General features: G+C 33.6%; 1 protein-coding gene and 1 long non-coding RNA gene across 7 annotated transcripts in view; one reads left to right on the top strand and one right to left on the bottom strand.

The window, feature by feature from the left end:
- Positions 1-25,694, bottom strand: part of CNTN5 (contactin 5) — a 591,904-nt gene that overhangs the window by 546,446 nt on the left and 19,764 nt on the right. The gene's annotated exons all lie outside the window — the stretch shown is intronic.
- LOC110470011 (uncharacterized) overlaps positions 1-25,694 on the top strand; it is a 32,036-nt gene that overhangs the window by 4,692 nt on the left and 1,650 nt on the right. The window contains exon 2 of the long non-coding RNA XR_002465338.2: positions 20,719-20,760. This is a non-coding gene — a long non-coding RNA (uncharacterized LOC110470011). The remainder of the gene's footprint in view (positions 1-20,718; positions 20,761-25,694) is intronic.

The raw sequence follows: 25,694 nt of genomic DNA, 5'->3' as shown, positions 1-25,694 counted from the left end.
CTCTAACAGTTTATACCTGTTCAAATACAGTCTTTAGAGAATTTAATCCTCATTTAATATGACAAGAATTCAGAATATATGTGAAAACAATAAAATACTTTAAGGAACTAAAACTTCTATTTTTCTATTCCTATTTAGTTTATCTATTTGCTTTTATTCCTATTAGTTATTACTATTTAATTTTATTACCTATTTGCTATTATGTAAATATTTTGTTACTACCAAGATATGCATTCAGAATACTATGGATAATTTTTTTTTTAGGAAAAAATTCTATACAAATGAGCAATAAATGCAAATGAAGAAGAATGCTGCAATGAGTGAAATTATTTTTTTTTAATTTGAACTTTCTGTTAAAATGATGCATTTACACAAAATATTTTTATTTCTCATAAACTGTATTTTAAAACAGAATACTACTCAATTGCAGAATTCAATTAACTGAAGTAGTAAAATTTTTAATGCTTAAACATTTTAGTTAACATTTTACTAAAAATCGAAATATTTGGGGATAATTTTTTTTCTGAAATAGACATTTCACATACTTTTAATAAACACATATCCCTGCTACTGAAGTCAGACCATTTGTATTGTAAACAACATATTTGCAAGGAAATGAACAGATCTTTTTATTTAATGCAGCATATTTTTGGTAATTCCAGTAGTTTTTATCCAATCCCAATTATTTTTCAAAACCAATGCACTCCAGTTTGTATCAAGATTATTTTTATCACATTTTTCATTTTTCAGTCTAATATATTCAATTAAACTAGAAGATATCATATGTAGAAATAAATAATTTCACATCAAAAGCAATGAAAGTTAAATTTATTGAATTCCTTTTAGCAAAATCTTTAAGTTAAAAAAGTCACCTGAATATTTATGTCTTAGAGTTACATTATTTTGAGAAGACCTAAAGTCATTTCAATGAACCAATATTTACTAGTTGTAGGAGTAATATTTATAGCGCTCTTCTGAAGAGTGGAATGGGAAAGAACTAAAATATTTAATGACAAAAAACCAAACAAACAAAAGAGTGAAAGATTATTTAGTATTTTTCCCTTTTCATTGTAGAATTGTTAGATATCTTGAAATTTGCCATTAAAATAAGCAGGTAATAAGCATCATTCAGCTCACACTGAGGGAGAGGAAGTTTTCCAAGCAGCTACTTGGTTAATGCTGGCTGTAGTCTGAGTGTGTGGTTTTCTAAATCACAGAATAATGATACAAGATAATTCAGATCCAAAGGGTCTTCTGAAGGTCTCCAGCCTGGCTGGAGTTTGACTTCTTGCTCAGTACAGGGTCTCCCATGAGATCTGATGAGGTTTTTCTGGGCTTTGTTTTGAAACACCTGCAAGAAAAAAGACCACTACTTGTCTGGTCAGCCTGTGCTGCAGCTCAGCTTCCCTCATGGAGAAAAGGTTCTCCTTATAGGCTCAGTGTGCCCCTCACACCTCTGTTTATGTCCATTGTCCTTTATCCTCCTGGTCTGCATAGCTTAGAAGAGCCCAGCTTCATCTTGATGATCAGTGATGCTTGTTTAGGCACTATCATGTCTATCCTGACACATCACTTCTCCAGACTGAAAAATTCCGGTTCCTCTAAGCCTCTCCTCACAGGACAAGTGCTCCAAACCTCTAATTTTGGCTTGATTCTCTGCTCTCAATCTCCTAGCTAAGCCTGCAAGAAGCTCACCCACTTTCCATATTGCACAGATTCAGATGTAAAGCTGGAACACTGAATATATTGCTTTTACAAGCAATAGCTTTAAACCAGCCAAAATTATATAAAGAGCTTTCTGGGCAAGAGATGAGGAAGATTTAGGAAAAAAAAAAAAAAAGAAACAACCTTTATTTAATGCCTGGAGGATTTAGATGAGAAATAAAATGAGTGCTTATACACTACTCATTCAGTGCATTTACTCAGGTTTTCTGATTGATATACAGACTAATATTTGACCACACAAGAATAATTAATTGCTAACATATTTTTTAATCTTGGTGCTTGTTTTTACACTGCTGAAATATTTGTCTTTCCTCAGCTTTAATATGATCATCTGTTCTTCCTTCCTATCTCTGAACTCTTCCTCAATTGTTTTTAATGTTTTTCCCTATTTCGCTTTGCACAATGTCACAACAGGATCCTACTGTCTTCCCTTCCTGCTGAAAATCCCATATCTGCTCCAACAATGTTTCTAAGTCTTCAGATTTTTAATATCTCTGCTCCAACCAGTCTCACATTTCATTCTCTGCAACACCTCTTTTGTAGCTATATTTGTCACAGCTGGAATAAAATTTTGCTTTTATTTTTTCCAGCGACATTTTTAATATATATTTATTTTGTTCAGTTGTATTTAGCTGAAAACAAGGAAGGTAATATGAAATAAATCCCTATTCCTTTGCACACCTTTGTAAGATTACTACTAGCATTATTATTGCTAAACTAAGGAACTACCATCATGTGACTTCATCTCTATGTTTTAAATTTTATAGATGTTTATTTTACATTCAAGTATTGCAATCTTCCTATGACTTAGGTGTTTTTACCCCCAAAATTACCTGTCCTTTGTCCTTATAATTTATAGTTTTATTTTTGTCCTGTAAACAGTTGAAGTAGTTGACTGCTGTAAGCTCCTTATCTACTCAATTCTAATTCTAATTCTAATTCTAATTCTAATTCTAATTCTAATTCTGATAATTCTAATTCTAATTCTAAAATTCTAATTCTAATTATATTCACACCTTTTATGTACTTTCTTCAATCTGTGAAAATAAAAATATATTCACATTTCTAATCAGTTATCTGCAGGTCATAACTGTCTTTCCAAGCTGTCCTTGTATGGTTCTCTTGCACCTCTGGATTTTAAATTTATATGTCAATAGTAAGCTGTCAATGTAATTACAATTCTGAAGTGCATTACATACCTACTTTATATATGAAAACAGAAATAGACTGAAAATTAGTAGAGATATTCAAGTGAAATTTATCTTACAGGGATATCTCAAGGCGGAAGAGATTATGCAATCACTTAATATGTGCAGATATTTAAATTATTCTCATATCAGTCTGCTTTTCTTAACCAATTCAACGAGTGATGATTCAAATATAACTTTCCATGTTTTTCTGACATTTCCCTTTATAGATATAATTACAGTGATGATGAAAAGTATTTTAAACATCTTTGGCTGAAGTGAAGACATTATTCTTGTAAATTATCATCTCTATATCTTGATCCTGCAAACACTTCAGTGTGGCAGTAGCTCACCCTGAATAGTCTGATTTTTATGCACATGAGCTGTAAATGTGAGTGAGATTTCCAGTTTTCAGAGCCAGAAAACAATTCTCCCACCACCTGACCTCTTGCTTTATACAGCCTGAAGAACTTTACTTCTCCAAAGACATTTGTATAAAGGAGATTCTTCTGCTGCAGGTGAAGAGGCTTAGAATGGTAGGTACCCATGCAGTTCACAGGCCTGGCCTGCATTTATTACAAAGTGAAATTCTCCAGAACAGATGTAATGAGGACACCAGATAGTTATCACAGTCAGTTTTTTACTAGCAGCAATAGCTGCAACTTGGCAAATATGCTGCTTGCTTCTGAAGACAGTATTGAACTACTTATGTAAGGCAGACTCTGAGACAACACAGTACACAGGAAAAAAAAAAAAAAAAGCATTTTATTTTACTTATATCAGATAACTTTCCCTTTCCAGCCCTTAATTTCTGGGGTTTTTTTTTGGCTTTGTTGATTGAGGGTTATTTTTGGTAGATACCAATTCTTTCTCTTCTAGCACTATTTTGTGATATTTAGCATACCCAGAGTTGTTTAAAAGGGAATTAAATCTCTCAGTGCACTTCTTGCTGTCATTCCTACTTTAAAAATACTTTTAATTTAGACTGATGCTGTCATAAACTGCAAAATTAATTCACTGATATTACAGGATGGCCTTTCCTTATATACTAGAGATCAAGAGTGAATCTTGGAATTATTTTCAGATATGGAAAAAGGCAGAAATTGTGAGCAGAATTAAAAGTTCAGTGAATTCAGTGAATCACTGTGATATTTTATTTTAATTCCAATTCTTTAACATAATCACAAAAAAGTCACCTTATATTTTCAGGACAATAGAAAAGTAACTAGTTTATGATCAACTATTTCCAAGTTTAAATAACCTGAGAAATAAAACTAAAATGTAACACATATTGAATTCCTTTCACCATGATTTTTACTGCTAAAGTTCATAGATAGAACTTTGTACCCTTTTAGAAATAGCTACATTTCTTTATAAATAAAACTATTTTATTAAACAACTGCAGCTCAAGAAAGATATCAGTTAATCAGATGTGAGTATATTGCCAACAGCCACCAGAGACTGATTAGTTATCTGTAAGAAAGCTTACAAAAGCCCAAGATTTCTAATCCATCACAATTGCTAAAAGCCTTTTTAGCCTGTGAAGATGTAGGGATGTAAGATCTGTGCTCATAAGTGTGCCAAATACTTGTAGAATATTTTCAGGTACTTATCTTAGGTTGTAAGACATATGTCAAAAGGACTCGCATGTAAAAATGGCATTGTTTTACCTGAATTTCCTTGTTAAAAAATTCATAATAAATGTCAGTAGTGCTACAGCTTACAGTCACACATCTTAGTTTTAATATTCCAGATCTCATGAGGAAAAAAAATGAAGAAAGAAATAGAAGCTCTAATTTAAAATTCCTTTAGTGCAAGCTAAAATTTTAGAATTGATTACCTGTCTTCTGTAAAATGCCATTAAAGAGTACAGATACAGAGTGTAATATGGAAAGAGTAAAATACAATACACTGTGACTTCACAAGAATGAGAAGGAAAAATTTAATAACAAGGTTTTTATCACACTTGCTCAGAGATTTTCTCCCTCTTTTGTTTTCAGTTCCATTCATGAAAACCCATAACTGAAAATGTAAAATGAAGGTTAACATTGACAAAATCCATGATAGCAATGTAATTTTGAATAGTGAAGGGAATTGTGTTCACTGGGGAGTGAGAGAAAATTGAGAAAACGACAAAGTTTAACTGGAAATATTTTTACTAAAGGGCAAGGATTCTCAAATTACTTGCATTTGGTTACAAGCCTCTCCTTGCCTTTGAAATAGACATCCCTGATCCAGGAGAAATATAATAATAATTGCTAATCTGTAAAGAGTTCCATATCCCCATCCCTGGAAGTGTTCAAGTCTGAATGGGGCTTTGTTTGGGTAACCTGGCCTAGTGGAAGATTCCTTGCCCATGGCAATGGGGTTGAAGCTAGATTATCTTAAATATCTCTTCTAAATCAAACTATTTCATGATTCTATGAGTCTTTTAGAGTATATCTGGAGTTTTTACCTCTTCTATATTCCCTTAATCTCCTGCTCTTTTGAGAAGAGTTTTCTAACAGAGAATTCAAGTTGCACCAAACTGTTTGGATTTTCCTAAACACATTTTATTTTTTAAAGTTGGTTTTATTTTGACAACCTAGAAGAAAATCTGGTCAGTTTATTGCAATTTACAGTAATATTCTGATTTTTCTCTGATTCCAAATCTGAACCAAATATTCAAATGTTTTTCTTCTCAGTGCAGCATAAAAACCCACAGGTGATAATATACTCCAAGCTCCTAAAATATTCAAGTGATCCTGGCTATATCTGATCTTCTTAGGGAAGCTTCTTCTTATCATATGGAATCAACAGATTTATTTGTTTATTAATTATTTTTATTTATTTATATTTATTTATTGCTTATACAGAAACTGATGATAATGTGTAAGTGACAATTATTATCTTGAAATATACATATATATCTACATGGAAGTTGGAATAGATTACCTCCTCAGGACCTTTCCCACCTTCCGATGATCTTAACATTTTTAATTTTTTTTTTTAAATATAAGAACATGCAGAGATACTGTGTCACATTGCCAACATTTGTTTTCACTGGATATTTTTTTTCACTTATTTCTAGAAATTCCCAGTACCTTATGGGACTGTACCTTCTATCTCAAAATAATACCAATAAAACTCCTTCAAAACATATCACCTCCCTTGATGACACTTTTCTCTAATTTATTAAGGAGAAGAGCAACATGTTCTGAGATCTGTGTCATGAAAGAAGAAATTCTTTTTATTATAGCAGTCCCTTTTGTTGAACTAGGATTCCCAGCATTTTACACTGGCATGTTTATTGTTTCACAGTTAACTCTGAAGTGTTATACTTCATACAAAACATGAAAGAGATTGAGAAAATTGTGGTCTGCAGAGGGATTTTTTATCTTTAAATTTCTTGACAGGATAGCTTTTTTGTTCTTCCATTCAGTAGTAATAGCAGAAGTTTCAAGTCCATTCATTAATATTATCAGAGGACTAAAAAAGTAGGTGGCATCATATTTTTCCTTTTTGTGATTCAGTCACTGGTATTTATCATTAATAGCATAAAACATAATTTGGTGCTGTTTTCTGTCTATGTACCTTAAGGCTGCAATTTTGTTTAGTAGTGATTCTGATTTTCTGGAACCTGGAAAATCGAATGTGTTGTCTTTGCATGCCCACATACAACCAGTCTAACGAAGGGCATGTGGACTGCTACTGAATCTATCAGCACTGGTGCCATGTGATACCAGAGCCAAGGTGTTATCAGAAATTGATTCTCTCCTTTCAACCAAAAAAAAAGGGAGGTTGTCTATTCATTCAAAATGCACTTGCAGGAGTTGAGATCCTCAGAACAGGTTACTGTGTAAATCCCAATGAATGCAGGAATTTATACAAAATGACTGGACCTTATTTCTCCAGACCGGCAGCACAAAGGGAAGGTTTGGAAGTTTCAGAAACAAAGTCTTCTATAAAAGTAAAAAGATACTAAAAAACTATTCACAGACATAGAACCATCAGCAAATTTTCATTAACATTCAGAACACTTCAGCATCAAATGTATCAGCATTGTTATCTAAAAGCTTGTACGATTCTCCTACTTTTGAATGACTGATAAGAACAGTCCCAGTTTCCAATTAAATCAATTACAAATCTCCTTCTAGCTTCACTGGTATATGGATCATGCCCACAGTGCATCATTTCATGTAACTTTTATTATAATTCCATACAATTTGTTAAGTTCAGATATGTGATTTACAAAGGTGCAAGCTGCAGCAGTCTTCATCTTTGTCTCTCTAAAAATGTTAACAAATACCTTTAGGTACCCAACAGTTGCTTTAAGCTGAGTAAAGTCTGTTTCATATAATAAAAACTACTGACACTCATGTTCAGGTCTCCTAAGTATGAAACAAAAGTAAGTTTGTAAGAAACAAAAGTAAGTAGCTCTGTAAGTGCTGAGGTATCACTTAATTCTTAGTTGCAAAATCTGTAAAAAATTTAAAATAACTAAATCTGTGAAACAGAGGGAAAAATAGCTCTATTTTGAGAATGTAGTGAAAATACTACTACAAAATACACAAAAGATAAATATTTGTACAGGTAAGGAATTCTATTAGAGGATAAAAGTCTACTTGAGCTCCTAAAATGCACAGCTGGTTGCACTGCAACTGTGCATGTAGAACAAATCTTTGTTTTAGTATATAAGATGTCTGTATTACTATCAGAGAGCTGTAATTAAGTCGTAATATTACAACTTAATTAGTTCTTAAAATGAGGATGAAGAAACACTGTTCCTTTGTGTAATTTCTAAGCTTGTCTTCCCAATATCTTGTGATTCTGTAATAATATATAAAGTTATTCCTGATGTACTCTACTATCAAGAAATAGTCAAGGTAACATATCTTGCAGAATTTCAATAGTAATGACAGTTAAAGTGTAGGAATTGTTTACAAGTAAATTAATTAATTAAATTCTATGTCATCAATTAGGAAAAACTTTCTCAGTGTTGTTAGCTTTGCTCTCAAATATAGTTGGTTGAAAAATCCTTGGCAAAGCTTTGTTTCAAAAGTCAAGTCTGTTAAAAATGAAACTGAGTAATTTTGACTAGATAAAATTTTAATCTGAAGAAAGTTAAAAATAATAATTTAAACTTTTCTGCTTTGTTATTAAAGTACTGTAAGGACTTACAGAGCACAGCAGCCCGTCTCAAACACTGTTTAGGCCAGAGAAGGACTTTGCCATGAGATAGGCACACAGTGAAGGGACAGGATGGTGTAACTCCAGGCCTGGAACAGGTGAGGTCTGGCTGGCATGTCCTGGTAATGGTCCAGACAAAAATCCCACTGGCAAACTGTGCAGGGAAACAACTGCTCATACACATACCCCAGTCAAAGAAAGATCACCCCAAGTTATGGGACAGAGGGCATCTGTGACCATCAGTCCATCAGTGAACCACTTCCCCCCCCCAGTATGCCTTTGTGGGTAAGCGCCCACACTAGAGATAACAAAACCTGGCACTATTGTCTGGATGTTATCTCAGACCTAGGGGGAATGGAACAAACCTGCGGGAGAAGAATGTACTGCTGATTATGGACAAAAAGAAGGCAGATTTTAAGAATCACAAGGAAAGGTAACTCAGTAACTGTGCTGAAATCAGCTTTGTTTGGTAAAATGTATAAATAGGGAAAAATTTTGAATGACCTCAGGACCCTCACCATTGAGAAGCCCAGGGTGAAGAAAGACCAACAGGACACTGCTGGATCCATGGACTGTGACTATCTTATGCTTCATCCTTTTCTTTCTCAACTCCATCTTTTATATTTCTTTGTCTCTATCTCCATAAGATTAATTGTTAAATATAATCTGTATTATTGACTTTGGCATATCATCTCATTTGCACCTTAATTCCAGCAGAAGCATCTCGTGATTCACATCGTAACAAATACAGACCAACTTTGGTATGTTAACAATTAAATGTAATTTTTATTTCTTATCTGCATTTCAGCCTTTACAGCAGTTTGACCTTTTCTTGTAACTATATGTATAAAATATTATACAGATTACGTACTACTACTTTAACATAGTCTGATACCAAAACAGAATAACTGACTTCACTGAAATAAAAAAAAAAAAAAAAAAAAAAAAAAAATCACAGAGAAGTCTTCTAAAAACTTCATTTCATATAAAAACATCACATTAAATAAAAATTCCAAATACCACCAGTCTTGGTAGAGCTTCCATGAAACTCATTATGTGTCTGAGTTCACAGCATGGTTTCTGTGATTCTTTTAAATGTAAAATAATGCAAAGGATTTGAAAACATAAGTATTGTGCTGACATGATCTTAAAATAAGTGAGATAACAAACAGTCAAGAAAGCATAAGCATATGAAGAAGGATTAGGACCCAAAGGAAACACAATATCAATGGCTTTAAAATAAGTGGTGAAGACTTTAATCTTCATAAATATAATAATTGAGTTGTTAAGGCTGGAAAAGACCTGAAATTCTTGGAGCTTTTTTGCTTTTAGTGGAAACAAATACATCAGCTAAGAAAATAGAGTTGAGCTAGCAAGCAGCAGCAGTGTCACTTACTAGTATTGGTTCAGCTCTTGCATTGCCCTCCACATTACAAATCACAGCTTGAGAAAAATTTTAAGAGCTTCTTACAAATTAGGTTTCTACATATGTAAGAAAGTTTGTATTCATGCATGTCTACCAACTGTGTACACTGCCTTAAGTGTGCTACTGAAACACAAGTGTAGTTCCTCAAACAGGAACCCCATTCGTATTCTCCGAGCCTGCTCTGGGCTGTCACTCAAAGCAGAGTTAAGGGGAATGACAGAGATTCAGTTAAAACATACACTCTGTTTTTTTGAATTAAAATGCTAGTGTAGACATATCCTCTGCCTCTGGGATAGGTACAAACAAACCTCAGCAGTGATTTGCAACAAAGTGAAGGGTATGGTCAGATTTTTTGTCTCTCAGCATATACACAGGAAGAGGGCTGCTTAGAAAGGGGGGCTGCTACCAGAAAAAAAAAAAAAAAAAGAAAGACAAAAAAATATCAGCTTTCCTGCATATCTAATGCCCAAAGCATATAAAAAGCTTTCTACATTTCTCTCTGCTTGCTGAATCATTTACTGCTGAAATATGTTTCTGAGAGCTCAACAGCATTGAGCATGGTGCGATAAGGCATGACAGTGACAGAATATCTATCAGCAATTGATGGAGCAGTGAACTGGCTGAATTCCAACAATTCTGAGATTTTAGGAATAGCCATGAGGTGTATTTGCCATACACTATGCTGGGATGAGAGCATTTGCTCAGTTTCTTCTGGTGTCTAAACCAGACAGATGTGAAATAAAGAAAAGCTTTATGTTTATTTACAGCAAGTATATAAAATATTAAAAAGCTTGGTTGTATTAAGTAAAAAAAAAATGGTAGTATTATTTTCCTCATGACAGATCTTAATGTTTTGGTGTTTTCATGCTGCATGACTCATGAAAGCTTCAACCATCCGTAGGAAAATTTAGTGTGTTTCTTTCCAATTGTATCAACAGGTATTGAGAACTTGAAGATCATTCACTGAAAGTTTGTTTCAGAGAAGATGGGTAATTAAATATGGATCTTTTTCTGGTCTGCAAAGAATCCATATTAACATTTTAAAATATACACATTATTTCAAGAATGTCGTACAAATATCTTTGTAAAGCCTGCACCATCTGGTAAAGACAACCATAATTTTCTTCTCTTTATTATAAATATATATGCATAAATATAAGTAAAAAATCTAACTATATGCATATACATATTTTAGAGATTATTTAATTGCTTCAAAGAAAGAAGGATTTTAGAAAAAGTTTAAGAGAAAGATAAAACAAATCTCTTCAGTTGATAGATTGGAGATGCTGAAAATAATTTTAATTCATCATAACCCAGAGTGGTTAGAAGTCCAAATACCAAAAGGGATAGTTTCTCAAAACAGATAGTTTTTGGGTGTGCACACTTCAGAATGAGATTACCAAGTATCATAATTTTGAATGGTAAATTGCCTATTATACCATATTTGGTGTAGGAGAATCTGGAATCTGTTTCTCCTGAAGAAAAGTTTTAACTAGAGCAAGGGAGAAAATGTGGTGTTTCTATCACTTTCACAGATAAAAAATTATGACAACAGTCATAGAAAAGAAACCTTGACGTGAGACTTCAGAGCAAGATAGGCAAGATAATATTTCAAAAGGTCATTATTCCAGTATAACTTTAACATCAATATCCAGTGATATCCTAGGTAATCCTATTAGGGTCATCTATTTTATTACTTTTTCAATTTAAAATTTCATTTAATGATTTCTTTCCTAAAAAACACTTATAAAATGAAAAAGAAAAAGCCCTCCTTTGTGATGAGGCATTAATAAAATGTCTTGGAATATTAGTTTTAAAAACCTAACAGTCTCAAAAGAGTATTTTTATAATTTTGCTGATAATATTTTGTTTTCTTGCTTCAGAATGTTTTTGGTTTTTTTTCAAACCCCATGCTTAGTAAAACACATTCTAAAATCCTAGACTTTAATATTTTCTAATAAAGCTGAATGAAAAATATAATGTATTGAAATTCTGATTATTTAAAGCAACTTTATTTTTCTTCATGCATTTTTCTATGACTAATTTTTTCAGGTCTGCACTCAAGTAGATTCTTTAGTCCTCAGTATTTTCAGAGGACAAGCATTTTTTAAATCTAGTACAATACAGGTTTTAATTTTATAGGGACCACTACCTCAAGGGATTAATTACAGAGTAGTAAGATTAGAGAGGCAAAGCTCTTCTCCCAAGGCACTACAACATAAACTGCTATGGTAGAAGGAAGCAAATGACAAAAAAAGGTCTGTGTTGCAGATGATGAAGTCATGGAAGTAGAAAAAACAATAAAAAAATTTTAAAGAGACAGAAGCATGTCTGGTGTGTTTAGTAAGGAAAGTATTGCAAGTCTGTGCTCCAAGGATAGCAGTGTTCACTCTCCATGGAAATGAGAGGATCAGCTCTAGTGGGCACAATGGAAATCCTTTCCATCCCTACCACAGTCTACTGGTGAGGTCAAAAGGAGAACAGTCTGGTCAAAAGCTTAGCTCAGTGTCAGTTCATTCCTTCTTTTAGTATGTATGCTTGCACTTCATAATAATTCAAACTTCTGTTTAAAAAGAGTATATGATAAAATGTGTCATACCACCCATTTCTTTAAACTTATTTTTTATGGTCATCTCAAGATTGTCAAATTTTCTGTCTTTTTGGATAAAAATCATAGCTTCTCTTCCTTATATAACCAACCGTCTTGCTTTATTCTGTTCAATAGAGTTATTCTAATTTACAATAATGAGTATTTATATCTAAAAAATATTTTAACAAGAACCCCACCCAAGTAAGTTGGATATTCATCTCACCTACTGCCCACATCTAATTCTATTAATTTATATCCTTGCAGGAAGCCCTAGGCTCCCTTTTTAAAGAAGAGGAGAAAACAAATCACTTTTAGAATATAATCCATATAATTTGGGTTTCAATATGTGCTTTAAAGTGAGACAGATAATATATATCTAGAAATATATGAAATATATGTAAGACAAATCTAGGGAAAGCCCCTAGATGAAGACATCCACAGTGTACATGGTTTCTTTTGTTAGATTTCCTTTTTCTGTACATACAGAGCTATATAACAGAAATATTTGATATTTGTGTAGCAAGGAACCTATTGGATATTTGAAAAAAAACAAAAAATAAATAGCTTATCTTTCTTACAAGTGTTAGACAAAACAGAAGTGCTTTGGGGAGAAATCAATGCTGTTTTCAAGTTAGACCGATGAGTTTTGAGTCCATCTGCTTATCACTTGAGCTTTATATTTTGATCACATGCAATAAAGGGCCAGAACTAAATAACATTTTAGTTCAGGACTTGTCTTGCCCTCAATTTTGTACTACTTTGTCATCGTGGATAGCACTTGCAAATCTAAGGCAAAGGGGTTGTGTTGTACTAAACCTTTGAAAGACTGCTGCTTCCTTATGAGGTATTGAGAAAAGAATGTATTTATTTTTTTATATAATTTATTTAAATGCAGAAAGTCACTCCCATGTCTCATCGATTATGCCAGGTGTAACCAAAATCTAATATTTTTAACTCCAGCTCCCTTTGCTAGAGAAGTCTGTTTTGTTCCAGTGCCTATTGCTTAGGAAAGGTCAATTATGTGGAAAATAAAATTGGTGTTTTAGCCTAGAGAGGGTGCAGAAGTAAACAAGTAAACATACTGTCCTGTTTCTGACGCAATAAGTTGTGTTCTGTTATAGTTTAAATTAAATTTAGAAGTGTAAAACCTCAGCTATTTGAGAAGGATGAAGTAAGGTGAAATCATCTAGCATTCCTAAAAAGAAAATTTTAAATTAAAAAAGAAAAATCATCTTTCTGAACTACATATAAAATATCCACCTATATCTCTTTTTGTGTAGCCAGGTTTCTGTTTGAGACTTTTTAATTCATCACAGTGGATGAACATGCCCATGTGATTCAAAGAAGTCTACAAAGGCAGCATTTTCAAATTTATTCTACTTTATTGTAAGAATGAAACTAACTGATAAAAAATATCAAAAGGATCATTTTTCAGAAGTGTAAAGTAACAGTAAATAATAGATTACAAGAGAGCACATTGTTGCTATTGACTGGCTTTGATTGTCATCTTTGTAAGCTTATGCATCAAGAAAACAACTATTTGATGAATTCTTACATGATCATGTATATTAATATATTAATGTATTAACATATATTAGAACATAATTTAAGTTATATTATCACCTTTTTTCTCCACACATTGACTCTCATACCATTTCCTAACAGGTTACCCTTAAATACACTGTAATATATTAAAGTATTGAAGATTAAATTACTGTTGTAGCTATGACTATTAAAAAAATTGTGTGCCTTAATTATAATCTAGTCTGTCAAAAACTGAATATATTGCTTCCATGCAGAGTAATGTAAGTTCTCTGCAGTCATATCCACAAATTTTAGCAGTAGATTTAGCAGTAGTAAGGGACATTAAGAGTAAGTTTAAATTATTTATTTGATTATTCAGATTTTGTGTATATTCTATGATGAATTTCTTCATTTGTTTCTTTGTCCAACTGCTTTTTCTTATTCATTAAAGAAAGGCAGATGTAGAAAATTTTGCTGTCAAATTGTCAGCAAAATTAATTTTAGTTGTCTTCAGAAGAATTGTGTTGGTTTTCATCCAAAAAGACTTGCCCACAAAATGAGACAGTTGCACTGTAATGCAAAGTACCTATCTTGAGAAAGTAACTTCAAATAATTTTTAATCTGGTATGTCCTACCATTCTATTTCCTTAGTGTAATAGGGACAAGTAAAATAAAGCCTGGTCTTGTTTGTAAATAAATATATATTATGTCAGAGTACCTCGATCCATTGTATCTGTTCTGTGACAGTGTCCTGGTGCCAGCCAGAACAGGGTTAATTTTTTCTGCAGTAGCCATGAGGGGGCATGTCCATCTATATCACCTCATATCATTGCCAGGGGTGGTAGAAAGGGATTCTCTCTTCTGAGAGATGGGGTCCTTCCAATTGTTAAAACCTGGCAGATAGAGCGGTCCGGTATTAGTTTATTGTCAGGGACTTTCCATGTAAATAGTTTCCTTTTTCTTACACATTTTATTATTAATACTCTTGCTGTTACACTTTGTTTGCTTACCTTATTGCTGTTTCCAGTAATTTTCTGTTATCTCAACCTGTAATCTCAGCCTTTTTCAGCTCCAGTTGGAGCTGAGACAAAGTGGATGTATTAAACTGGGCAACACCATTCTTAAATTATGACAAATAGATAAACAGAGACTCCATTATAATCCGTCAGATGCTCAAAATTTTCAATGAGTCCAAATGAACATTTTGAAATACTATTTTTTTATTAGCAATGACTGAATATAAATAAAAGGTGTTTGAATTAAAAAGGTTGTATAAAAAGATAAACTAGAGGTCATTAGGAAAAAATCACCTGTGAAACAGAAAATATGACAAACAAGCATAATGGTCTGAGGTTTTAATGAGAGGTCAAAACCTGGAGGTATCAGTCATTTATGTATTTTCAAAGCATATCAAAAAGAGAGGTCTATAAAGACATAACCTAGTCCAGCATACATAAACCTCACAAACACTGGTATGGGAAAAAAATGAATAAAGGTTAAACACACTGAATTCTTAAATCCCAAATCTTGAACAAGACCAAAGAGAATTTTTGAACCCCTACTAGCATTTCACACACACTCCTTTTTCAAACATTGTTTGTAAAATTAGCTTAATTACAAAACAAATAGAAAAAAATCTTTTCACCATTTCATATACTGGTGACACTATGCTGCTGAACGCACACTAGTTTTCTTCTAAATGGAATTAATAATTGTTTAAAAGAGAAGTCTTACTTAAATTAGGAAATGATTCATATAACCTCATTGCAGAAGATGTCTCACAGAACATATTTTTGGAAAAAATAAGTTTGCATTTTGCTGAGTACTCAGTCAAGAAAATCACATCACATGATTAGTATATATCAGAAAAAAACCCTACTTCCTACTTAATTTATTTATTTTAGGAATACTTCAGGTTTGCTGGCTTTTTCCCCCCATAGTCTTGCATCATCCACTTCTGTTGAAAATGGGGATAAACAAGACATTGGGATTTCCTTCTGTACATATATGACTTGGAATCTAAATTCCATTTTCAAGAATTAAAAGATACTTTTCAGATTAATGTAAGATAATAAATAACTGCATTTCAGCTAGTTAATGTTATTTTCCAAGTGTCTTTCCTGTCCTACACATACAATATGTGAAGTAATGTGATGTAGCTTACCTTGAACAAAGAATGACACTGAACTTTTAATGGACAATACAAATCATATTTCCAGGGAAACCTGCTATGAAACACATCATGTATAATAACTACTTACTGTCTGGGAGTTAGTTATTTGTCAAAACTCTTAGGTTCTTAAATGCCCACAACCCATGACCCTTTAAATTACCTGCAGTAAAATTTTACAAATATAACTAATAAATTAGCAAGTCTAGGTTTATTATATATCTGTTTTTAAACAGATCAAGAAGTTAAAATCCTGTAACTTCATTACTTCAATGAAATATGACAAAGTGATTGCAATAAAGGGAAATAAAAGCAATAGACTCCAATCAATCATTAACACTCCAAGGGGTTATTGCAACTGATCTTAAACCCATAAGAAACAATGCTTCTGGTATTGTATGAATGTGTTCTGGAGATGGCAAAGCACACCCCACAGGTTGCCTCCTGTAGGAAGTTATCACTACATTCAAAAAAACCCCAACAACCCAGCTGACATAAAAACAGTCCAAAAGAGCTTTTGTGTTTGACACACACAAAATGGATTTATCCATCTGTCTTAGGGTGACTTTATAATGCTTGTATCCCCAGCTGTCCATTCTGTTTATGTTGGATATTAATTTCTTCACCTTTAAGATTAGTTCTGAAAGAGAAAGGGAGAGAAAAAGAAACGTGCAGGTTTTTTGCAGAAATTGCACTCACTCCTCTGCGATGTCGCTCCTGGACTGTGTCTGCAGCACAAACAGACAGTGGGAGAGAACTCTTCTTTTCTTTTCTGCTTTTTAGTTAGGTTTTAGCTAGCTGAAGCAGAGAAGTTCCCCAAACTGTGTTTTTTCTTTCTCCTGGGACTGTTCAGCCCTGCTTTGGACTGAAAACCCCCAAAAAAACACCGAAAGTTCATGCCAGTGGCCCACAGGAACCTGGAACATTGCATTCCAGTGCTGGAGGGAATGAAAAGACTGAGCGAGCCAAGTTACACCTCACAACAAGAACTTTCTGAATTTGCCATCTCTTCAGAACAGAAAGAAGTTCTATTATTTAATATTAATCAATTTTTATGCTTCTGAATACTTTGCTAAATAAACTGTTTTTTCCACTTTTCTCCAAAGGAATCTTTTCCTGGACTGGTGGGAGGAAAGGACACTTGAATTTGCTTTTCTAGAGAAATTCCCATTTGGAAGTTTCCTCCAAAATTTTTCTTAAACCAAGACACCATCTTGAATAATTATAATCAAAACTCATACTCTCAACCATGCTTGCATCCTGATTCACACAGTCCTTACAGATAATGAAATTCAGCCTGAAAAAACAATGTTGTGCACATGATAAGTGAGTATTTCTATAAATAAATTTAGAATCCTATTAACATTTTTACTGACTTGATAAATCTGCCCCTTTAGAAGATCCTGTCCCACTGAAATTCATTCAACATTTTCAAGAAGAGAGTTTCTTGTAATGGGTGTCAGTGTCTGAATTAAATAGCATCTGATGTTAAATACCTGAATTCAAGAACATAAACTTCAAGTCTTTGTTAAAGGGAGCAAAGAAAAATATCTTTGAAATTCGAGTTTCAAGTATTCAGATATGTAAATTACTTCTGAGGGAACACAAACAGATGAAAAATGCCCCTGGAAAGGCTGCATGTGTCCATATTCAGTTTTACACTAGTTTATCGCTGAGATAAATCGATGGCAGTTTTTCATGTTCAAATACAAGCAAAACTTGTAAGTGATTTCAAAAAATTATTAAATAATCATTGGAGATTCTCACTATATTGCAACACAGTAAAAGTAGAAGTGGAGATTATACTAAAATCCTGTGCAATGCAACTCAGTGAATGTTGCGAAATGTAAAAAGGGCATCATCAATAAGACAAATGCAACTACATCTAACTGAAGTATGACACAAGAAAATATTAAAATGGAAAGTCTTTTATAGCTAGTGGTTCTTTAAACCCAAATACTGAAGCTGAAAGGTGAAAATCTGAGTGCATCAAGAGATCCAGTTCAGAAATTGCAACTGAAAAGAGACAACCCAGAGGCAACATTCATTCAAACTCTGATGATCTGTCTGAAAGAATAGAGCCTGAGGACAAAAAATATTTAGACCCTTGCAGTAAATTTGAAAGAAGAGATCTTTAGGCAGGAATTGCACAGGCCTTAACAATGAGCTGGGATGCAGAGATCTTCAGGACAGCCTCTCGTCAGGACCTGAGACTGGAAAAATATGGAGTTAGCAGGGGACTATGTGCACCCGGGAGTCTCTGATAATGAGCTTCACTGAACCTCTGTTATGTTCTGGCCATCACCAAATACTGAACTGAAATTAATGCATGGCACTGCATACTGAAAGATTAGAGTAAAAGAAAAACCAGGAGAGGCATCATAGCTGGTCCAAGACCGAAGCTGCCTCCTTCAGTGTAAATCCAATCTATCAAGTCACATTTACAAAACTCAAAGAGCTTGCCTAATGTGTGTTATGTCTCATCAAATGGCACTGTCATTTTTTCAGGATATTCAAAACTCTACAGTAAAATTTGAAAAAGTTGACTTTCTCTTCACTATACATGGACTATATAACTTCTTTTTCTTTATTTTGTCTTACTAGCATACACTGTGTGGTGATCTATAAATTTAAAGGAAAAATATTAAATAAAATATTACCCAGTAAAAGAGTTTTGTAAAGGTGTTGTTTTGCAAAGGAAAAAAATCTGACCTAATAAATTTTTACAATTGTTCTGCCTTTCTAAAAAAATTAACTCTATACATTAAGATTTTCAGGATCATACACAATCTGCCTAAGTTAGACACCCTGGTATAAAAAAGAGATATGTTTCTTTCCCATTGCAGAATTCAGGATCCTAAAATTCATTCATAAAGCAGCTGAGTGAAAGAAACACCCTAGAGGTCTCTTGAGGGTGTCTCAGAAACCCAATAGTGGACAGCTGCTCTGAAGGCAGTCTAAGAAAGGAGATTTTAGAGTTCTGCTCCCTGGAATTCCTCTGTGTTCAGCCAAGTGGCATCTAATGTTGTAGACACCCACTGGTAGCTAGTGGGTGTTAATCACTAGCATAACCAAAGCATAAGCTCTGGAGTAACCCTAAAGAACTGAAAAATGAGTATCTCTTTAAATGCTTAATAACTTTCAGTGCTATATCCTTCTATGACATACTGAATCAGGTTTCAATTTCTTTGGTGTTTTCTTTCTTTCTTTTCCTAGAAAGTACCCTCAATTAAAAGCATGCCCACTTTTCAGAGGTCACTTGCAAAAGTTTTCAAGTTATACAGGGGTTTGTCATAATATTTAAACCCTTGCAAACATATGCTGAATATGCTATTTCTTGATAGGAAATATTAAGATTTCTAAACTTTATCTTTATTCTCATTATCCTTAAACTAGTTCAGGTTTTAATTTAGAAATTAAATGACTTACAGATTCTTCTCATGGCCACAGAGTCTTTCGTCCTTTAATGAGGTAGCAGTTGATGCCTCTTAATGGGAATGTCTGACTGTTCTGCTTCACAGCAATTCTTATATATTCAAGAATTATGGAAGTAATCGCGTTCTGTAGAAATACATCCCACTACAGCGAGTGATATGGTTCTCAGATTTCCAATTTACATGTTTTAAATTAATAGCTGTTTACTCTGCTGTACAATAAAAAGGGTAGTTATCACTGGAGCTAATTCATTACACAGTACTTTATTTCTGAGATTCACAGTCTTTCCATGTACAGGACACAAAGTAAGCAATTACAATAAGCATATATCTGTCAAGATATAAGGTAACATTTAGATTACCTAAGCCACTTTCTGCAAAGACTCATCACCATGCCATTTAAAAGACTTTAAAGAATGTGTTTGCCTTCTGAAATTGATTAGGAAAAAGGCAAAATGGCAGAAATTGAGGACAAGAGCTTAAAGCACCAAAAATCTAATTTTTAACATAATGTAGATTTCATTCTCTACTGGTTTAATTCATACCATTTGTTCAGCACTGCCTTCAGCATTTAAGGGAAAATAAGACTGAATGATATTGCTTGCTCTGTAACATAGCAGTCAATAAATATTCTTTAACATACATTTAATCAATGTACTTCTTAGCACAGGAAAAATGTATCTTTATTTATTCTTCAGAAAAGTTAAGATCTGCTTTTTGGTCTCTGGAGTATTACCACATTGGTTGTAAGCAGAACAGGCAATACAAACAACCAGAGAAAGAAAATCCTAAGAAGGGAACCATCATCTACCTGGTATTTTTTCAGGCTTGCAGTGTGTTCTCTGATTTAAGGGGAGAGGGATAGTGGGGACTGTTTAGAAAAATTGGGCTAAATATTGAAATAGAAAAAGATTCCCAGTTAAAGATGGCTATAGATGGCCTATGATGCACAGATTAATTTAAACAACAAAGCCTAAATATAGGCAAAAAATAAATGTTCTTCAAATGCTACTTGCTTTGTTGCTTGTTTTATCAACATTTGTCATGATTAAATATGCATAAATACTACAGCTAGAGTATAGGAAAATATATTAGAGATTTTAAAGGGAAACTACTAGTATTGAATGATTGGTAGTATTAATTTAATCCATCTGTATGTATATTGCTGCAATGCTGAAAGAAAAACACAAACACAGGCGAAGACTTCTGAATTACAAAACTGTCAGTATTCCTCAAAGCTGTTGGCAGTGTTCACCTTTATAGTATTTGGGTCCTTAGTTGAAGTCAGTGTGGTTTTGTTGCACAGCTCATGATGGAAGAAGAGTTTAATATAGTTGGAAGGATTTTTGCATAATATACATGTTCTTTCATAGAGATTTTTTTAATTGCTTCTCTCAATTACTACTCTAAATTTGAATTAAACTACACAATTCATGGAGTTTTACAAGGAAAAAGTGATTAATTCTTGAATGTACGCTATTTCTCCCTTTTAGAATTCTCTACTGCTGAACCCTTAGAAATATTTATCTATTAAGGTAAGTTTTGTTATATGTTTTAAGCATTATCACTTTGATGCCTTTTGTATAAGTTATGTGATCCTCTATCCTCCTTTTCTTAAATGCAAATAATGAATGTGCTATATAAATGGGACAGTCTGAAAGATAAATTGTACTACAGTCTTAGAACTCTCAGTAACTAAAAGCACTGTCACATCATGGAAGTATTGAAAATAGCTGATTATTATTTAACAAAGGAAAAGATGATTCTGAGCATGAGCAACTTTATGTTCTCTCATTAAAGAAGTTGATCTACTAAAAGACTTCAAAGCTTCACTATTGCTGTTTGAGAAATGTGATGTTTACTTCTTTAGTCAACAAAGCAAAATATTAAAACTGATTTTTTTTATTTAATGCAAAATATTTTCAAGATGCAATATCTCATTTCTCAGTTCAAAATCTGAGAAAATGTAATTAAATTTTTGATTTAATAAGGTATTTGAAGAAATAAGAGATGCTATAAATTTGCAAAAAATAATGTCTAATGTTCAACACTATGCAAAATTCAACTCTATTTGAAGATTTACTTCAGCTGATGGCTCAGACACTGAATTAGGATTTTTTCAAAATATCACAGCCACATTCATGATTCTGAAATACAGATCTAGCTAATAGATCTGAATACATATGACTGCAATAGAAAAGATACATGTAGAACTCATTGTAGCATCTGATCCCTCTTGTAGTTTAGGTCATATTCCATTCAATCTCTGAACCAGTATAAACAGTGTGATGACATCTTAGGAAGTACAAGCTGTAGCTGTGCATTGACTGCAAAATGCTTTGGGCAAAATGAAAGACTTGAAAAGGGTTATCTGGAAATTACTTTACATGCATGATTTTATTATGCTACTGAATTATAGAAAGGGCAGTTCATTCCTGTCATTCACGAGCCTGTCACTGTAAGCAAAAATAAGAAGTAGGTTTTTACATATGTATGTAAACAAAATTCTTATGTATATATGCATGTATATACACATAATGCAAACTTGTACAGAACTTCTTCCTAAATACACCTCTTAAAAATCTAAATCTGAAATTTTAAATGCAATGCTGATTTCATTCAGCTCCATATGACAAGTAAATTGGGAATCGAGAACTCCTATTTGAGTATTTAAGGATGATGATTTCGTTTTCCTAAACCTTTTAATTTACTTTTAAGTTATAAATCACTGAGTTATTACTAATGAAAACTAAATACTGTTTTAAGGTAAAAAAATTTTTCACTTAATTTAGTAAGACATGAGATCTTTTGTTTGCCTTTTGTTTGCTTGCAGGGGTACTTTATCTGTAAATATCTCAGAACATATGAAATTTATGTTAGGAAGATTTACACTGTTGAAGTAATCACTCAAAAATGTAAAATACAGAATCAAATACCCCAGGAGAGAAAAAAATCAGTCATATTTTCATTTCAAATAGTGATTTCAATACTTTAGAGTCAACACAGAAATTATGTAATAACATTTCAAAAGAAATACAATGAACAACATATTGGAAAAGGTTTACCACCTTTAACCAGAACATTCTCCTATTTTGTCAAACACTTTTTACTGCTTTTGAAAAAATTGATCTGTAAACAAAACACTGCACTGCCTTGACAAACAAGGCAACACTTGACATGAATTCATGAATAGAAAGCAATGTTACTGCCAGTTTTAAAAATGTAGCACATGCTAATATTTTGAAAGCCTAATTAACACATTGGGAGCGTTTCTACTGAGTTCAGGAAGGCTATGGTGTCCATCTTAGTGTGCATCTCACTACGCTTGTCAGAGAAAGCAGGTGATGTGACTCTACATGCATTTAAACATCACCAGCTCAGGCTCAGTAATACAAACATTCCTCTAGATGTAGTCACTGGAGATTTTCAAGATGGATAACTATCATATCTGTTTCACAGACAGTCAGACTAAGGCTCAGAGGCTTTACAATTCCCACTGCAACTGCCTTGTAGACTCTATCTCTCCTCGGTCAGTGTAGAGCGCTCCATCTTCCCATGCTACAGCATTTTTACTAAAACCTTGGAAAATTAAAAAAAAAAAATAATGTCTGTTTGAGAATACAAAGAATGGCCACAGAATTCCTAGAAAGTATTTATCCTGACCTTAAGAGCAAAGCATTTAATGTATTTTTCTTTGTTAGCAAAATCTCCTTTGATACAAGGATAAACAGTGAAAAAGACCTGTCCAATTACTTTCCATAGATCATAAAATCATAACATTGATTAGATCAGAAAAGACCCTAAGGACCTTAAGTCCAACCATTATCCAGCACTGCCAAGTCCATCACTAAATCATGATCCTAAGAACCACATCCACAAGTCTTTACCTCCAGCGATGATCATTCCACCACGTCCCTGGACAACCTCCAATGCTGAGCCCTGGGAAGCACCAGCTGTAACTGGCCCCAAGCTGATGTAACTCCAGTCACTCTGAGCCCGGCTGTCCAGACAGTTTTTTACCCAACAAAGTGTACTCCTGTCCACACCACACACAGCCAGTTTCTTCAGGAGAGCACTGTGGGAAATGGTGTCAAAGGCTTTATAAAGTCCATGTAGACAATAACCAAAACCTTCCTTTCATCTACTAAGCAGGTCTACTTGTCATAGAAGGAGAGCAGGTTGGTTAAGCAAGACATGACTTTCCTGATTATCCCACCTGTTCTACATGATTGCATTCAAGATGATCTGCTCCATGTCGTTCCTCAGAACCAAAGTCAGACTGACAGGGTTATTGTTCTCCAAATCCTCCCTCTGCCATTTTTATAGATGGGCGTCATACTGGGTAACCTCCACTCACCTGGGACCTCTCCAGTTAGCCAGGGCTGCTGGGAAATGATCTGCTATGCAAGTATAAAATCTACACCTAATTAATTAATAATTAGCATAAAGAATATGATCTTTCTGAAGGTAGGATCAAATAAGTGGGCTGATGGAGACAGCTGCAAAGTACATATAGATGCTGGGAGTTCCTAGGTGTGTTTGAAGTTTTAAAGGGAAACACCAACAGAAAAGAGATTAAAACACTGAATGGACTGCATTCCTTTGAAAGTTACTATAGGTGATGTACTGAAATATCAAAACTGACACAGTAATTTCTGACATTTGGGTAAGTAAATATTTCCCTGATCCTACCCAGCATAATTGATCATTAGCTTTCCTTCAGTGTCTTTTCTGCCTGTATTTTTAGAAATAAAATTTACAGGAAGGACACATTCTGGGACATAGCATCCCCTCTCATGCTGTAGGTCAAATAAAATACTGTAGTAAAGATGTAATAAATTAAGTTAGATTTTCAGAAGTATATTATTTTATGCTGTGTCAGCTAAACCAATTTAAAACATAAAGCAGAGATACATCATCTGCCACTGAAGAGAGACAAAGAGAGCCACTGGCAGCTAAGCTTTTCTGAAGGCCACTTATATTCAGCATCTGAATTTGGATTTTGGAGCCTACCTCTGTGTTCTCACCAAATACCCTTAAACTTTTCAGAACTCCTTTTTTTTTTTTTTATAAAATGATCCCAGATAAATTCAGTAAAAAACAAACACACTTCGCATTTCCTGCAACAGTTTATATAATAATTTACCTTAATGTCACTATATGATTTATAACAAATAGATATTGTTACTCTGCTATTCTTTCCTAATCACAATACTTGTGCACAGTGTGGTGCTATGTCCCATGGTCTGCCTAGAGATTTTGTGATGTCAATGCTGAAGCTAAATCTTTGAAACCACCTACCTAACACAAGGGCATATGTAAACAAGCCTTCTGTCACTCCTCGGGCCTCTTGCCTTTTCCCACAGCTTTCTGCCAGCAGCATTGTTAGAGAATCACCATCCACTTTCCCACTCAATCCAAGTTCCTCCTTCCCTCCTACCCCAACATTTCACTATGCTTGAGCACATTAAAGAGGAAGGCTTTTAATCTTGATGCAAGGGTAGGGCTGTGGTAATTTTCTCTCCTTCTTCACTGAAACATAATGTCAGTCTTTTCTGAGGAAAAGTCCAAGGGGAATGTTCTCACACTACTGCAAAAAACTCCCAAATCAAATAGTATTACTTATTGAGTAACTCAGTTAGTCTACCTCCTATTTAAAGAGTAATTTATTGGTGTTATTCCTGTTGAGCATCTTCTTAATCCAAAACTGCAAGTTTATTTGCAGTCCAATTCATGTGCTGTGGAATCAACACATAGTGAATGCACACAGCACCTCATAAAAATAATGTAGAGTCCAGCAAGATGTGGCAGTCCAACTCCTGGCAGTGTTTCTATTGATTTATAGGATATTTTTGTTAGCATTCAAAAATGGCAGAGAGAATGCTAAAGTAGAAAATTTGCAAATGAAATGGAAAAACATAAGGAACACTCATCTTCTCTTGAAAAATTCTTGTGTGTAAGGAAATTAAAATTTGCATGCATTTGTATTCCAAGGAAATGACTGGGCAGAGGATAATATCCCTACATGAATTTTAAAGCTTTCAGATATTTCAGACACAAACATTTCTAACAATTTTAATAAAATTGCTTTGTAGATAATGCACTGTGTTTGCCTGTTACAGAACACCTGCTTCATAATGCTCAATCACGACATTAGAAAAAATAATTAAAATATATTAAATTCGTAATACTCCATCGTTCTGCGTAATGCAACATTTAGTGCTAAAGAGCAGCTATTGAATGACACTTCCAGTGAATGGAGCCAGAATGTCTGGTCATTAGATGATAGCAGCAATATTTTACATAGTAAGCAGATGTCAAATGAATTCATCAATACAAATAGAAATCTCCTTAATAGGATCTAAACTCCATCTTTTAAAACATCAGTAATTTAATTATGCTTTCCATACACAAAGGACAAACTTATATTTTTTACTGGAAATTACTTTTGGTTTGGGGTTCTAAAACA

The sequence above is a fragment of the Lonchura striata genome, chromosome 2, assembly GCF_046129695.1.
Source record: "Lonchura striata isolate bLonStr1 chromosome 2, bLonStr1.mat, whole genome shotgun sequence".
In the NCBI taxonomy this organism is placed as follows: domain Eukaryota; kingdom Metazoa; phylum Chordata; class Aves; order Passeriformes; family Estrildidae; genus Lonchura; species Lonchura striata.
The sequence above is the reverse complement of the archived record's forward strand: the minus strand, read 5'-3'. Positions and strand labels throughout refer to the sequence as shown.